Consider the following 13,625-nt stretch of genomic DNA (forward strand, 5'->3'; position numbering starts at 1 on the left):
CAGTGGCTGTGGCTACCCAGGTTTTCCCATGGCCTGGATGTTTTGTATCTTTTTGTCCCCTTTAGATGGTGTGCCTGGCAATTTAAGTTATAGCACAGTCTTTCCTGTACTGAAGAGGGACACATTTCAGGGTGAAAAAGCTTACAGGAAGGGAGTTTGCATTTTCCTGTTGTCATATGGGCATGGCATTTTCTAGGGTGGTCATAGTTGCACGTACCATCTGTTTTTCCAGATTTCCCATGCCTGCAGATACCAAGTGCATAGTATGTGCACAGGCTTGGTTTCCATTTGCTGGGTTTCTGTGACTGCATTCCCTGTTGGTGCATGTTTGCCTTGGGTTTCTGTGACTGTATTCCCTGCTGGTGCATGTTTACCTGTCTTATTCCTATCCTCCCTAGCACCAACAAAGGAGCTCCCACCAGTTGTTTTTAGTAATATATCCTCACTATTGCTAGTGGAGTCCTCTTGTTTGCTATTTCCTGTGGTATTTCTAGTTTGCAATATTGGTTTTATCCTATCTTTGACTACACTTGATTCCCCACTACGGCTCCTGTCTCCCATGAGGTCATTTATATGCATTCCATCCTGTGTACAATTCCCGACTACCTGGACAAAATCCCAGCTTCACCATTACTGTCTCCCAGGACAGCACCTCCAGCTTCACCATTACTGTCTACCAGGACAGCACTATCAGCCCCACATTTACTGACAACCAGGACATCACCTCCAGTCTTACAGTTTCTGTCTACATGACCAGCATCAAGGGCAGTACCATCCAGCCCAGACTTTTTATGTTCCTATCTGTTGTAGAAAGCTTCCAGGTTGTCTATGAAAGCAGCTTTGATGTTATCCTCTTTTAATACCAATGTGATATTAGTCCACAGATTTATCTCATTTGGACATACCCAAAAACACTTCCCTGTTTTAATACGGTACCATTGTATCATGTGCCATTGTACCACATGGTACCATTGTATCATATGGTGCCATTGTACCATATGGTACCATTGCACCCTATGGCACCATTGTACCATATGGTACCATTGTATTCAACACAATAACCGCACTAATATTTTCATCATTTTGTTTACAATAAAATTGTAAACAAGTTTTGTAAGCAATATAAAGGTAAACAAATCAGTGCAGTTATTGTGTTGAATACAATCAGTGTACACTTATACAATATACATTATACTGGTCTCACAGGCCACAAATGTTATTAGAAAAATAAAAAAAAATTAGAAAAGAAAAGAAAAAAGTATAAAAAATGTAAAATAAAAAAATGGGATTTTGCGGAAGTCACTGATGTTGCCGCCACCCGGTCATTTTGGGTCAACTTCCCGCTGCTGTATCTCGGTAAGTACTGATCAGAATTTTTTTTTTGTTTTATTACCTCCACAAAAATATTATCTTTAATTGTGTAAGAAAAAATAATTTTTTTTTTTTCAAAATTTCTTGGACACTGGGGCACCACTTCAGATTTTGGCCTTGGACCCTGAAAGGGTTAATTACAAGTGAATCTAATTTATATAAGACAAAAGATATATTCATATATTCAAAAATGCTTTTTGCGACACAATGATTCAATTATAATCCTGTCGACAATGGATAAAAGGTTCAAAAGTAATTGTTGAAATTATGATATGGGAATACATATTGAGTATGTGAGTACTGTGTATTGAGCATTTAGTCTAGGGTGATTAAGTGGCTTTTGAGAAGAGTCTTAAATTGATTTTCAGACCTCGTTACTTTCGTATCTTCTGATAATGAATTCCATATTTTGGGGCCCTTTATGTGCATAGAGTTTTTACACAGAGTGATATGGACATGGGGTACATCAAAAAGAGATCTGTGTCTTGTGTTATGGTCATGTATCCTGTTAAGGTTGGTGAGAAGTTTGAGTGGAGGGTTTATATTTGCATGTAATGTTCTGTGTATGTAGTAGGCACATGAATAAGTATGGATGTTCTTAATGGTGAGCAGATTTAGACTTTTGAAAATTGGTGGAGTATGCTGTCGGGAGTGGGAATTTGTTATCATTCTGACTGCTGCCTTTTGCTGGGTTATTAGAGATCTTAGGTGATTTAATGTTGTTGATCCCCATGCACAAATTCAATGTGAGATAAGGGTATATGAGTGAATGGTACAGTGCCAGGAGAGCTGATTGTGGAACGTAGTACCATATCCTTGATAGTACAGTGGACCCCCGCATAACGATCACTTCCGAATGCGACCAATTATGTAAGTGTATTTATGTAAGTGCATTTGTACGTGTATGTTTGGGGGTCTGAAATGGACTAATCTACTTCACAATATTCCTTATGGGAACAAATTCGGTCAGTACTGGCACCTGAACATACTTCTGGAGTGAAAAAATATCATTAACCGGGGGTCCACTGTATACCTAGTCTTAGAGATTTTCTTGGTGATTTGTTGTATATGTGTCTGGAACTTAAGGCTACTGTCAAGGTGGATACCTAGGAATTTTCCCTCTGCAAGTCTTGTGACTGGTGATCCGTTTAGCATTATGTTAAGTGGAACATTTGCAGCTTTGTTTCCAAACTGAATGAAATAGGTTTTATTGGTATTGAGGGTAAGTTTATTAGTCATCATTCAGGCAGATATTTTCTGCAATCCGGCACTGACAGTGTTGGCGAGTATGACTGGGTTTGGAAGACATATGTAGCAACATCTGCAAATAATATGGGTTTGAGTAGCTGTGATGCATTCGGTAGATCATTGATGTAGATGAGAAAGAGGAGTGGTCCAAGGACACTTCCCTGTGGGACTCCTACTGTGATTGGTTAGGTAGAAGAGTGCACCATTTGTGTACACATATTGACTTCTGCTACTAAGGAATGACTTTAGGTAGTTGAGGGAGTGGCCTCTGATACCATAGTGCGTTAATTTAGAGTACAGCAGTTCATGGTCAACTGTATCAAAAGCTTTATGTAAACCAATGAAAATTCCCAGCGGGATTTCTTTCTTTTTGAGTGCGGTATATATTAGTTCTAGCATGTGTATTATAGCATCATTTGTGCTTTTATTATTCCTGAATCCAAATTGACAAGGGTTTAATATGTTGTGTGAGACGAGGTAGGAATAGATCCATCCATGAATTAATTTTTCAAAGATTTTAGAGAGCAGTGGTAAGTTAGATATTGGTCTATAGTTATTCAAGTCAGCTTGGTCACCTCCTTTATGGATCAGAGTGACCCTTGCTATTTTGAGGATTGCTAGGAAGGTAGATGATTCAATGGATTTGTTAAAGAGTGTTGCAATAATTGGTGACAATACTTGAGAAGCTTTTTTGTATATAAAAGCAGGCAAGTTGTTAATGTCTCCTGCCTTGTTTTTAAGGGAGCTGATGATGAGCGAGACTTCTGGTGGGTTGGTTGGAGCTAGGAATAGTATATTTGGGTAGGTACCTATGAGGTAGTCTGATGGACGGGTATTTGAGCTTGGTATTTTGTTCGCTAGATTTTTTTCCTATGGTGGAGAAGAAAACGTTGAGTCTGTTTGCTGTTTCAGTTGGAGTGAGTAGGGGTTCGTCTGATTTTGTTAATTTGATTGTTTTGTTTTTGGATAACTTTTTAGTTCCAAGAATTTCAGATAGAGTTTTCCAGGTCTTTTTATATCACCTTTGATGTTATGTAATCTATTTTCATAATACAATTTTTTAGATCTTCTTATCAGGCTGGTAAGAGCTGATGAGCAATGTTTAGATTGGTCTCTAGTTATTTGACCCATTCTGTACTGTTTTTCATATTTGTGCTTTGTATTAATGGATTTGAGGATGCTTGGTGTTAGCCAGGGATTATTCAGTCTCTCTGTTGTGATCTGTTTAGTTTTTTTAGGGCAATGTTTGTTGTAGAGGTAATGGGCTTTTTTTAGAAAATTATTTATAGATTCATTCATATTTGTATATGTTTCGAGCTCATTTTGCCAGTCGGTGTTATTCATAGCTACTATGAAGTTGTTAACAGCTGTCTCGTTATGTAGTCTGAAGGTAACTTTAGTAATGTCTTGTCTTGGGGCAATTTACCTAGATTAGTTATGAGAAAGGTTGGGTAGTGATCTGTAGTGTTGTCTGTGATTATGCCTGATTTTAAAAGGGATATGGTGTTAGTCCAGATGTGGTCTATTAAGGAGATACTAGTCTCAGTGATTCTTGTAGGTTTAGATATTGTTGATAGCAACAGGCAATTGCTCATAGTGTTTGTGAATTTGGTTACTTGTGGGTCCTGGTCGTGTAGTAAGTTTATGTTGAAATCTCCTGTTAGTAGCAGGTGGTCTTTATTCATGTGTGCATCAGTAATCATGTTTCCTAGTTTTTCACTAAAGTGGTAAATGTTTGTAGATGTTTATAATTGTGAGGGGTTTTTGCAGGTCTTTTGATTTAAATTTGGCTATGATATATTCACCATGTTCATCCCTTGTGCAAGATTTTTTGATACATTCAAGTTGATTTGAGTAGTATATAGCTGTTCCTCCCCCTTGCTGGTCTGTTCTACAGTTGTGCATGGCCATGTAGCCAGGAATGCCATAGACATCTGTAATATCAGACTTAAGCCAGGTTTCTGTGAGTGTGATGATTGATATATTAAATTGAAGGGAATTGAGTAATGCTGCGAGGTCGTCATAATGTTTGCTCAAGGATCTAACAGTGTAGTTAAAGATGGTCATGTTATTGTTTGCTCTGAGTAATGTCTTTGCTTGGTCTGTTGTATAGTAATTACAGTTGCTGTTTGATTCGTGTAATTCATTTAGTAAAAAATTTACATCAGGATCTATGCCTGTAGTCATAAGATGAGAGTGACTGTACAAACTAGATTTTCTGAGTAAAATATTATAAGATTTATAGTGAATCTACAACTAAATTTAGGAATAAGACTATGTAATTATTCTAAAATTTGTAAAAATATAAAAGAACTAGGGATTATTATAGAAAAGATAATTCAATTATACACTTAAGCATCTAAATAGCACCTTAATTATTTTAACAAATGTGAGTATATGAACTACGGTAGATATTTACAGCTAAAATAAAGGAGCTAGTGAATATAATAATAAAAGAATGAAATTAAAAAACAGTAGCACCTGAGATAGTCAACAGCACCTAGAGTATTTTAACAAATGTGACTATAAGGACAAGAGGGAAAAATATTATAACACCTGAAAGTGGCCCCTTAATAGTTATTAAAACTAGGAGTATAGCAATTACTGAATAAAGGGCAGTACAATGTAATGGTATATAGAGAATTATTTCAGGAGAAATATATAAAGGGACTAAAATTAAGTAGTGGTAAACAACCTTTAAAGGATAGATAGTCACTATGATATAAAATTAATCTGAGAGTAAGATTTGCCTTATAGCATAAAATTTGAGCAATTAATACCACAAAAAGAAATATTATTTGAGATAGTTGATACTAGCTAGTAAAAGATGGTACAAGGAATTGCACAATAGTGTAGTAGGAACATACACTAGTTAGATAATTGTAATTTGGGAGTAAAGGGAAAAATTGGTAAGATAATAAGAGAATTATAACAGTGCTTTAAGTGGGAATAATTGGTAATACTGATATTATTAAAGAGTAAGTATCTTATTAACAAACAATAAATTGTGAATGGGAAATCTGGGAAGATAACACATACTGAGTCACACAAGGAACTGTGTGAGACACATGGGATAATGAGGTAGTAAATACTATCTGGGAGGTGATAGTACAGGGATTAGTTCAATAATGGCATAACATACACTAACGTAGTACAAAGATTTGGTCACTAATATCAGTCAGACTCTGTAATGTTTGCATCATGAAGGAAGTTTGCTAGTTCATTTTCATTTGTAATATAGTACACATGGCCTACATTTGCTTTCCTTACTAGAATTTTTCCATCACGTACAAAGCACTGGTGAATTTTATCATTATTCTCACATTTCAGTTTTCTCACTCTGTACAGGAGGTTCTGTCGTTTTCTTGTGAGACACTCATTGATGTATATATCTTTTTCTGCTTTAACAGATGAACTTATTAGATCTTTTTTTCTGTCTTATGTGTGAAATCTAAGCATAACACTTTGTTTTCTCCCTTGGTTCCCTAGTAACCGTGATTCTTTTATTTCCGACACTGGCACACTAACATGTAGGTGGTCATGTATTATCTGAAGATTTGTAGCTTTGCAGTTGGCATGGTTTAATTCACTAGGAAAGAGTGGACTGTTAATCACTACTGCATCAGACAGCTTATCTTGCTCTGTTTTATCATCTTGGTAAGCAAAATATTTATTCATTTAGGTATCCATGTTGATTTTCCAGTCCTTGATGGCATCTTCAACCTTCGTGTTTAGGGAAATTATTTGTTCTGTGTGGCTGGCTATGACTGCTTGGAGGGTCTTGCCAAAATCAGTCATGCCTGTTGATGTTAGCTGTTGTTCAAGGCTGTTGATCTTATTCTCAAGGTGAACTAACTTAGATTCAAGGTTTGTTATTGTTGTACGAAGATTCATATTTTCAGTACGAAGATTCAAGTTATCCACCGTCAGGGTGGTGATGCATTTCTTTAGAGTGTCAGGATCATTGGTCATACCTGGGAGCATATCAGATGGGTTAAATCCTATGAAGGCAGTAGAGGTAGAAAGGGAGTCAGTCATGGTTGGTGTTGTAGCTGAGTCACCTTGGTTGGTGGGTGAGGGGGAGTCGGACATGTTTGTTGTTGGTGATGTGATGCTCTGGGTGGTGAGGGGGAGTGGATGGGGCACCAGCGTCCTGCTGGGTCGTCATGTGGAATAGTTGATTTCTAGGTGCTGCCTTGCTGTTCTTAGTGCTGTTTCTTCTATGATTTGGTCTCATAGTAGTACAGGAGTTGCTATGGTTAGATGAAGAAACTAAATTAGTTAAGAGCTTGGAGTAGGTAGTCATCTGGCAGCAGGGCTGTGCCTGGAGTTTGAGGGGCAGTCTTCCATTCAATTAGTAATTTCTTGATTTGTAGGAATCACTGTTGTTTATCTTGGGTCATGCTGGGTTCTACTACATTAGCGCAATTATGATTGCAATTAGGCCATCATAGAAGTGTTGATGGGCTCTGGCTGGTGAAAAAAATGACAGAGCTTGGTGCCTCTGCTGCTGCTTTGAGGGGGATTGTCGATGAATAAAGGGAGGCGGTAATTTCATGCACTGGCCAGGGAGGTACAACATCTTTTGAGAGTGAAGAAGAGCAAGGTGGGAGTGTGGGGAAGGCGTGTGAAGCATTACGTAGAATAAAAGGGGGTAAAGCAGCTGGAACTGATGGGATCATGACAGAAATGTTAAAAGCAGGGGGGATATAGTGTTGGAGTGGTTGGTATTTTTATTTAATAAATGTATGAAAGAAGGAAGGTACCTAGGAATTGGCAGAGAGCATGTATAGTTCCTTTATATAAAGGGAAGGGGGACACAAGAGATTGTAAGTATTATAGGAGAATAAGTTTACTGAGTATACCAGGTAAAGTAACACGTTAAAAAAAAAAAAGTAGACCGTCATTTAACACGGTTTTGTCTTGCAAGTTTTGGTTATAGCATGATTGAAGAATTGCGGCATATTTTTATTTAACACTTCATAAAATTAGTTTAACACAGTTGTGGGAGGGGAAAAAAATTTGAGTGCATGGTTGCCTGCCAGGCGGGATGGTCTATGGGTTACACCATTGAGTCAACGACGATACTCGGGAAGCTCGCTCTGTTTATTTATATACATATTTTCTTATTTTCATTGCCATTTGTTAAATCTGCCAAGCAATCATGGCACCCAGTAAGCAGACAAGTGTTCCCGCAAGTGACAAAAAAGGTTTAAGCATTCAAGTCTAGGAATTATGAAGAAAATTGAGATATCAGATAAACTTAAGAGTGGCTCACGTGTGGAGGATATAGTGAGGGCCTATGGCCTTAATAAAGTGTCAGTACAATTAAAAAAAACGAGGTGAATAACACACTAACTTGACTGAATGACTGCCTGACTTTACTGAATGACCGACTGACCTGACTGAATGATTTACTGACTTGACTGAATGACTTACTGACTTGAGTGAATAACTTACTGACTTGAGTGAATGACTTACTGACTTAACTTACTGACTTGACTGAATGATTTACTGACTTGACTGAATGACATACTGACTTGACTGAATGACATACTGACTTGACTGAATGACAAGCTGACTTGACTGAATAACTTACTGACTTGACTGAATGACTTACTTGACTGAATAACTTACTGACCTAATTGAATGACTTACTGACTTGACTGACTTACTTAAAAAGAGTGCATGTTTAGCACATAGCGCATAATGTTTTTCTGTAATGGTCATAGTCACTGTTTTTTTATTATCCCTCCCTGCCCTCCAACCTTCAATACCTCTCCATAATGTCAAATTTTTATTAATTTAAGAGTCTTTATCATGCTTCTACATTATTTATGTTATACCTAATATTGTTCTGGAATAAATATCATAGGTAGATAACTTATTGATAGTCATAGTATTATTATACAATATTTTATAGTGCTGTGAGCTCACACCTCCACACGCCATGGTGGTTCATGAGTTACTGAGAGACACTGCTCATGCCTTCTCCCACTCATAGCCCTGCCTACCCTTCAATGCCTCTCTATATGCCAGTTTTTATTAATTTGTGCATCTTTATCATGCTTCTACATTTTTTATATTTTTTTTTTTCAACAAGTCGGCCGTCTCCCACCGAGGCAGGGTGACCCAAAAAAAAGAAAGAAAATCCCCAAAAAGAAAATACTTTCATCATCATTCAACACTTTCACCACACTCGCACATTATCACTGTTTTTGCAGAGGTGCTCAGAATACAACAGTTTAGAAGCATATACGTATAATGATACACAACACATCCCTCCAAACTGCCAATATCCCAAACCCCTCCTTTAAAGTGCAGGCATTGTACTTCCCATTTCCAGGACTCAAGTCCGACTATATGAAAATAACCGGTTTCCCTGAATCCATTCACTAAATATTACCCTGCTCACACTCCAACAGATCGTCAGGTCCCAAGTATCATTCGTCTCCATTCACTCCTATCTAACACGCTCATGCACGCTTGCTGGAAGTCCAAGCCCCTTCCCCACAAAACCTCCTTTACCCCCTCTTTCCAACCCTTTCGAGGATGACCCCTACCCCTCCTTCCTTTCCCTATAGATTTATATGTTTTCCATGTCATTCTATTTTGATCCATTCTCTCTAAATGACCAAACCACCTCAACAACCCCTCTTCTGCCCTCTGATTAATGCTTTTATTAACTCCACACCTTCTCCTAATTTCCACACTCCAAATTTTCTGCATAATATTTACACCACACATTGCCCTTAGACAGGACATCTCCACTGCCTCCAACCGTCTCCTCTCTGCTGCATTTACCCCCCAAGCTTCACATCCATATAAGAGTGTTGGTACTACTATACTTTCATACATTCCCTTCTTTGCCTCTATAGATAACGTTTTTTGACTCCACATATACCTCAAAGCACCACTCACCCTTTTTCCCTCATCAATTCTATGATTAACCTCATCCTTCATAAACCCATCTGCCGACACATCAACTCCCACATATCTGAAAACATTTACTTCTTCCATACTCCTCCTCCCCAATTTGATATCCAATTTTTCTTTATCTAAATCATTTGATACCCTCATCACCTTACTCTTTTCTATGTTCACTTTCAACTTTCTACCTTTACACACATTCTCAAACTCATCCACTAACCTTTGCAATTTTTCTTTAGAATCTCCCATAAGCACAGTATCATCAGCAAAAAGTAACTGTGTCAGTTCCCATTTTGAATTTGATTCCCCATAATTTAATCCCACCCCTCTCCCGAACACCCTAGCATTTACTTCTTTTACAACCCCATCTATAAATATATTAAACAACCATGGTGACATTACACATCCCTGTCTAAGACCTACTTTTACCGGGAAGTATTCTCCCTCTCTTCTACATACCCTAACCTGAGCCTCACTATCCTCATAAAAGCTCTTTACAGCATTTAGTAACTTACCACCTATTCCATATACTTGCAACATCTGCCACATTGCTCCTCTATCCACTCTATCATATGCCTTTTCTAAATCCATAAATGCAATAAAAAGTTCCCTACCTTTATCTAAATACTGTTCACATATATGCTTCAATTTAAACACTTTATCTACACATCCCCTACCCACTCTGAAGCCTCCCTGCTCATCCGCAATCCTACATTCTGTCTTACCTATAATTCTTTCAATTATAACCCTACCGTATACTTTTCCTGGTATACTCAGTAAACTTATTCCTCTATAATTTTTACAATCTCTTTTGTCCCCTTTCCCTTTATATAAAGGGACTATACATGCTCTCCGCCAATCCCTAGGTACCTTCCCCTCTTTCATACATTTATTAAACAGAAGTACCAACCACTCCAACACTATATCCCCCCCTGCTTTTAACATTTCTGTCATGATCCCATCAGTTCCAGCTGCTTTACCCCCTTTCATTCTACGTAATGCCTCATGTACCTCCCCCACACTTACATTCTGTTCTTCTTCACTCCTAAAAGATGGTATACCTCCCTGGCCAGTGCATGAAATTACCGCCTCCCTTTCTTCGTCAACATTTAAAAGTTCCTCAAAATATTCTCGCCATCTACCTAATACCTCCCTCTCCCCATCTACTAACTCCCCTACTCTGTTTTTAACTGACAAATCCATACTTTCCCTAGGCTTTCTTAACTTGTTTAACTCGCTCCAAAATTTTTTCTTATTTTCATTAAAATTTCTTGACAGTGCCTCTCCCACTCTTTCATCTGCTCTCCTTTTGCACTCTCTCACCACTCTCTTCACCTTTCTTTTACTCTCCATATACAGTGGACCCCCGGTTAACGATATTTTTTCACTCCAGAAGTATGTTCAGGTGCCAGTACTGACCGAATTTGTTCCCATAAGGAATATTGTAAAGTAGATTAGTCCATTTCAGACCCCCAAACATACATGTACAAACGCACTTACATAAATACACTTACATAATTGGTCGCATTCGGAGGTGATCGTTATGCGGGGGTCCACTGTACTCTGCTCTTCTTATAACACTTCTGCTTTGTAAAAACCTCTCATAAGCTATCTTTTTCTCTTTTATTACACCCTTTACTTCATCATTCCACCAATCACTCCTCTTTCCTCCTGCCCCCACCCTCCTATAACCACAAACTTCTGCCCCACATTCTAATACTGCATTTTTAAAACTATTCCAACCCTCTTCAACCCCCCCACTAATCATCTTTGCACTAGCCCACCTTTCTGCCAATAGTCGCTTATATCTCGCCCGAACTTCCTCCTCCCTTAGTTTATACACTTTCACCTCCCTCTTACTTGTTGTTGCCACCTTCCTCTTTTCCCATCTACCTCTTACTCTAACTGTAGCTACAACTAAATAATGATCCGATATATCAGTTTCCCCTCTATAAACATGTACATCCAGGAGCCTACCCATCAACCTTTTATCCACCAATACATAATCTAACAAACTACTTTCATTATGTGCTACATCATACCTTGTATATTTATTTATCCTCTTTTTCATAAAATATGTATTACTTATTACCAAATTTCTTTCTACACATAGCTCAATTAAAGGCTCCCCATTTACATTTACCCCTGGCACCCCAAATTTACCTACTACTCCCTCCATAAAATTTTTACCCACTTTAGCATTGAAATCCTCAACCACCATTACTCTCACACTTGATTCAAAACTCCCCACGCATTCACTCAACATTTCCCAGAATCTCTCTCTCTCCTCTACACTTCTCTCTTCTCCAGGTGCATACACGCTTACTATAACCCACTTTTCACATCCAATCTTTATTTTACTCCACATAATCCTTGAATTTATACATTTGTAGTCCCTCTTTTCCTGCCATAGCTTATCCTTCAACATTATTGCTACTCCTTCTTTAGCTCTAACTCTATTTGAAACCCATGACCTAATCCCATTTATTCCTCTCCATTCAAACTCTCCCACCCCCTTCAGCTTTGTTTCACTTAAAGCCAGGACATCCAGTTTCTTCTCATTCATAACATCCACAATCATCTCTTTCTTATCATTTGCACAACATCCATGCACATTCAGACTTCACACTTTGACAATTTTCTTCTTCTTATTCTTTTTAGTAATCTTTACAGGAAAAGGGGTTACTAGTATAATTATACAATAACAAATCTAGAAGCAGTGCTTTGAAATAGGGTCGAGACCAGCTGATGATGCCTTACTATCAGCTGTATAATGTACTGTAGGGTAAAAGAGCCCAGAGATCCATTACAGAATTTATGTACACTCCAATACAACCATCGACTTCAGTACCAGAGCCTCTACCATTCACTTCTGCCAACAACCATCCACCTCAGCCCAGTAGGGCCACACCATCCATTTCCACTCTTCACAATCATCCATAAACACCATCACCCACAATTTAAGATAAGAAATACTATTATTTCTATTGCAGTTGTAGTCTTAAGCAATAATATATCACAACAATGACTTACAATTACATATTCACTTTTATTTTGTAAGATCTGGAGGTCTAAAAAAAGTTGTTTGACTTTTTTGGGGGCTCCTAGGAACGTAACCCTATTTTTCCCATAAGTTCTTCAGTTTGTCTCACATGATTTTGTCTAACACAGCGTTTTCAGGAATGTAACTACAGCGTTAAAAGACGGTCTACTGTATTATAGATATTTTCAGTAAGGTAAATTAAAGTACAAGTAGGCTCTGTCTTACAGCACTTTACTTTACTGTGTTTCACTAATACAGTGGTTTTCAATTATACCCATTCTTCATTTATTCAGACTTCCTACAATACCTATATTCACCACTCACTAAAAGCTAAGGATGAAAATATTTTAAGGTAAGTAATGTGTGTACTGTATATGCATTTTTTAGGCCTAGCTATATTGCTCACTTAATATATGATAGTGTAAACATATTATATGGCTTTTATATGGATTTGAAGGTGAAAAAACGCTATAATTCATTTTACAACAATTATCACTTTACAGAGGACAAAATATTGTCTCAATAAAAGCTTATTCTGCAACATGTCTTTTCTTTTCACTACTGTTGGCAGTTTGCCATGTAAGAAAGAAAAGCAGAAGCAAGAAATAAAAGAAAAACAAAAAATAAGTTAAGGCTAAAAACTGTGGTTCTCTGACCACTAAAACTGATAAATCATCATTTGATGTAGTATCTGTGCATGTCTGTAAACCTTCATGTGATGTAGAATGAGTGTGCGTGTGTGCATGCGTGCATGTGTGTGTGTTTGTGTGTAAATCCTTGTGATGAAGTATGTGTGTGTGCAAACCCAAGACCTTGGCAGTAGTACTAAGCTCAATCATGCCATAAACACTTAATTATACATAATAAAGATCCTCAATATGCTATTGGAACTGGTCCAATCCCATAAAACTGTAAATCATATTTTTTTTTTTTTCAACAAGTCGGCCGTCTCCCACCGAGGCAGGGTGACCCAAAAAAGAAAGAAAATCCCCAAAAAGAAAATGCTTTCATCATCATTCAACACTTTCACAAC

The 13,625-nt window shown here is 37.7% G+C and overlaps 1 protein-coding gene across 2 annotated transcripts in view; it reads right to left on the reverse strand.

Moving 5' to 3' along the window:
• LOC128698674 (MAM and LDL-receptor class A domain-containing protein 1) overlaps window positions 1-13,625 on the reverse strand; it is a 696,795-nt gene that overhangs the window by 202,614 nt on the left and 480,556 nt on the right. The window lies entirely within an intron of this gene.

The sequence above is a fragment of the Cherax quadricarinatus genome, chromosome 14, assembly GCF_038502225.1.
Source record: "Cherax quadricarinatus isolate ZL_2023a chromosome 14, ASM3850222v1, whole genome shotgun sequence".
NCBI classification, from domain to species: Eukaryota; Metazoa; Arthropoda; class Malacostraca; order Decapoda; family Parastacidae; genus Cherax; species Cherax quadricarinatus.